Source organism: Sinocyclocheilus rhinocerous, unplaced genomic scaffold, assembly GCF_001515625.1.
Source record: "Sinocyclocheilus rhinocerous isolate Xijiao unplaced genomic scaffold, SAMN03320098_v1.1 scaffold928, whole genome shotgun sequence".
NCBI lineage: Eukaryota > Metazoa > Chordata > Actinopteri > Cypriniformes > Cyprinidae > Sinocyclocheilus > Sinocyclocheilus rhinocerous.
Window position 1 is genome coordinate 14,861 of NW_015650000.1, and position 4,392 is coordinate 19,252.

Here is a 4,392-nt window from a genome sequence, read left to right on the forward strand (position 1 = left end):
GACCCTTTATAGTTTCATAGTGATGTCTCAGACTTCTCTTTGTTTCTGCTGTCATACGGAACAAATTCAAGTGATCGCGTAGGCACCTCAATTGCGCGCACACATCAGTGCAAGCACTTGACATCATTATCAAAATAAAATAAGCCAACCAAACATATAAAAAGTAACACAACTCAATTTAAATAGTCCGAACTCCGAAGTACAATCTATTGTGTTCACCCACCAAACATTGCGCATGTGATAGCCTATATGTGCACTGATGTGAATATCAAATCATATTGAAATGCCCATAGCCTACTATGTATGGGCCACAAGAAAAAATATTAAGGGAATAATTTAAGACAGTTATACTGTTATCAGCATATGTTGAAGCTTATGTATTCGTCTCTCGTCATCTCTGAGAGAATGTGTGCCGTTAATGCAGTGTCAGATTCCGTCAGTTTTTACTTTTTTTACGTTCACTTCTGAATATTGACTGAGGTTAATAACTCTGCATAACTCTTGCGCAAAATTTTCACGTTGCTTGTGTGATCAATTGGCTCGCTTTCATTGTTCAAAACAGAAATATTTCCAATATTGCAACGTAACTAACACAAAAGATATTCCACATAATTTTTCTCCATCTCCCATTAAGACTAAAGTTTCAGGAACAGACATCTAATTTCAGAATGTTTCATATTTAATAGAAATATTACCATACATTCAAATGCAGCGAAATCTGCAACTATAGTATCCTATCTGCTTTGTATACGCCTATATATAAAAATCAAATATAGTACATAAAATATGCTGACCATTTATATAAGATACATTGACATTTATATCAGACATATAGCCTATGATATCTACTTCATGATACCCTAAGATTGTAAGATAGCCTTCCTTACAAATGTAGCAATTGTGAAAACTGCAGAGAGTGATTCTAATAAACAGAATGTTATTTTATGTGTGAGCGCTATATAGTTATCATTCCATCCCTGAATCGGCCACGGACAAACAACAAGCATTTTGTATGATCCCTATTATTTTGGATAAGATATTTCACTTTCGCAGATTATGCAAGGTGTATGTAAACTTTTGACTTCAACTGTGTATATATATAGTGTGTATGTCTACTCTACAGTAGATCAGACATCAGTCTGGGTCTCAGGAGGATATATTCATCTTTGATCAATAGACATCTCTGTAAATGCAAACATCAGCTCTTATGAAAACTGAACATGTTTATATTTCATAACCTCATTAAACATCTACTCACAGATTCTAGCAGTTCATGAGAACATTGAAAGTTTTTACCTTAAATGTAAGAGCAACTGTCGCGCTGACGTCGCGTCAGGTCGTCAGCTGGGTCACCCGCAGTGTAAGACGCTCAAAGCTCAAGACGTTCAGATAGACGTTCGATCGGTCGGTCGGTCGTTTGATTTTGGCACGAAGTGCGCGCAATATACAAGTAGCGAACGCAGCTCCGGAGTCTGATTCCCGAACATCCGAAGGAAACACGGAGCCGGGCGTCTGCTGCTGAACATCTGATTCCCGAACATCTGAAGGAATTACGGAGCCGGGCGTCTTGCTGCTGCTGCCGCCGTTCCTGTCGCGAACGGCCGTGGTTCGTATGAGGATCGTGGCTGCTTTAATGGTTTCTAGGCAAATCAGGAACGTTTTCCAAGATTTGTGAGAAGGTAAGGCATCTTTCCAATAATGGGCTTTAACATTTGAACAGAAGAGCTGAGACACTTAATGACACTTATAGGCAAAATTTCTGCGTTTATTTGTTTGGATTGATGTTGAGCGCGCTATAAGTCACGTATAAAAGTGGTGTTTATACTTTTTGTTTCACTTGAACAGATGTCAGTTTGACAGACGGGTGTTTTCAATTAATATTCAATTGGGTGTTAGTCTGTTATAGGGATATGCCGGTATCAAATTATCATGTTGCGATTAATTGATAATGCTTTTATCACGGTATACGGTATTATCACGATATTGCAATTTAGTTGAAATAAAAGTGCTGTCATAATACAGTATAACAGGTTTAATAACATTTTTCTTATAACAAAAATAACTGAACATTTAAATGCAATAAAGCAATACAGAAAAATGTATAAAGTTAAAAGTTTTACACAGATTAAAGTGCAAAAGAACTATAAAGACCAATAGGTATCACTTTACAATAAGACCTCATTAGTTAACCTTAGTTAAAACATTAACATTCTCAATAAGCAATAGCTACATTTTTTGACCAATTGATGGGAAAAGTATTCTTAAAATGCATTCAAAATTCTAAATAATTTGTAATATATAATTATTCACGGTATTTAGAAGTGACCACGATAACAATATCGTGTATATTCATTACCGTGATATATCGCATTACCGAATACCGGCACAAGTCTAGTCTGTTATTGCTTTATGTTTACCTTCGAGCTGAGAAAAGCAAATCTGTTAAGAGACGCGTTTCCACTTGGAATTCATCCGACGCACCGATTCGCTTAACGAGACTGAATCCGTGTTTACTGCGCGTCTCATTTGACCTCTAAAAGTTGAAAATTAGTGTGAAAATTAAGAGTATTTTCACGCTATACAATACGAGTGTAATCCCAAATAAATATCCGGCATTACCAGGCACAGAATACATAATTAATCTAAAACATAACGCATCCCGTTTATTCTTGACAGTCGATGTACAGTATCTGAATAGCTTCGACAGATGTGTTCGGTCGTTATATCTGTATTTGTGTTGAAGGAAAGCCTCATAAGATCTCATATTAAGGAACGTATTAATGTCCTCGAAAACGCGAAAGCATGTATTTATCGGTCAAATCATGTTTTGTAGTAAAGCTAATAAAGCCATCAGGTAAATTTCATTATCATTCTATGAAAAGTCGACACTAATAAAGCTTCAGAAGCCCGCGTGTGTTCAGTGTGTGTGAATAACCTGTTGTGCTAATCTCGCTCTCTGTCGGCTCTCGGCCTGAGGCGCAATATTCCATCCAGTTTTTTAGAAGCAACAACCGACACGCAAACTACACAAGCCCTTCGTGACAGTGGCGGAGCCAGGATGTTTTCATAGGCGTGGCCAGGGAGGGTCCAGCAACCAGTCTGGGGTGGCACAGAAATCTTCATTATTTCAACATAAAAATGTGTTTGACTATAATCTACTGGACTGTTTTAGTGCCTAAAACACAGCTGAGTACAATTAATGTCTACTTAACTGTAATTGAGATATTTGTGAATTAGATCAAGTAATACTGAGTGAATATGACCATTTTTTTTTATTATTCCTCACCTCCAGGTATTTTAATAAAGGGCTCACTATAGCTTTATTGCTCATTCAGCTTCTCAAAACTCCCAAATGCTTGCTCTCCAACATTGCATACTCATGGATGAGACATGCAGATAGTGATAAAAATGTGGAAAAGGCCGGAAGTCAACAGTAGACATAAATGCCAGAATATATATACAAAATGGTTTAATTTTCGCATATTTTCTAGTATGTGCACTGTGCTCACATTTATTTGTGCATTAAATTACAAATAAAAAATACATATCAGCTTGTGCCTTATATTGTGATCTCGAATTGCAGAATATATTTTAGTACATGCATTTGAGAGACGTTCTTGTGTGCTGCGTATACATACATGCACAGTTTGCAGCTTTAATCACCTTTTTGGTAATTTCATAAATTAGCTGACGACAGAACTAGCTATTTATGCTCATGGTTTCTTGTGCGGGTTATTTATGATGAAGTGATATAGAGCGTGCGCCACATATTTGTGTACTGTTGAAGAGTGTGCGCCGTGAGCACAGTAAAACGGCTGGTGGGACAGGAGAGTGTTTTACTGACATATAGGCCCAATCCCATTTCTACCCCTTAAAGGCAGAGTAAGCGATTTCTGGTAGCCAATGTTGATATTTGAAATCACCAAAACAAAGAATCTTCAGATTCGATTCCCCTCTCAAAAGAGTTAATTTCCTTACATTACCTTGGCTTTATTTGAAAAAATATGATTCCCAGTGCACACAAAACATGCCTCGTTCCACTATCACCGCATTGTCCTCCGAGTCGCTGAGTAGGTGCTGGCCATTCACCAAGAGTGTCACCTCCTGAAGACCCCAGAACACATGGAGGCAGGGCTGGGCTCGAAATTAGTTTTTTTCTGATGTTCAACCTAAGCTATGTTGTAAATAGTTGTAAAAAGTACTTTCAGTAATGTATAGAACAATTTGTTTTAATGTGTAAAAAAACGTATAGAAGAATTTTTTGTGAAAAAATTATAAGCTGCATTAAAAAAATAACAATGTACATAATTACTTCTCTTTTATTTACACGTGAATATGCAAAACAAAAATACAAAATGTACAGAAAGTACTCAGGCTCATTTACAAATAAAT

At 36.8% G+C, this 4,392-nt stretch overlaps 1 protein-coding gene across 3 annotated transcripts in view; it reads left to right on the forward strand.

The window, feature by feature from the left end:
- The first annotated feature begins 1,560 nt into the window (after positions 1-1,560).
- LOC107711130 (prolactin receptor-like) overlaps positions 1,561-4,392 on the forward strand; it is a 43,384-nt gene continuing 40,552 nt past the window's right edge. For all 3 annotated transcript variants that reach the window (XR_001636668.1, XR_001636669.1, XM_016516076.1), the window contains exon 1: positions 1,561-1,679. The gene's annotated coding sequence lies outside the window, so the exon portion shown is untranslated. The remainder of the gene's footprint in view (positions 1,680-4,392) is intronic.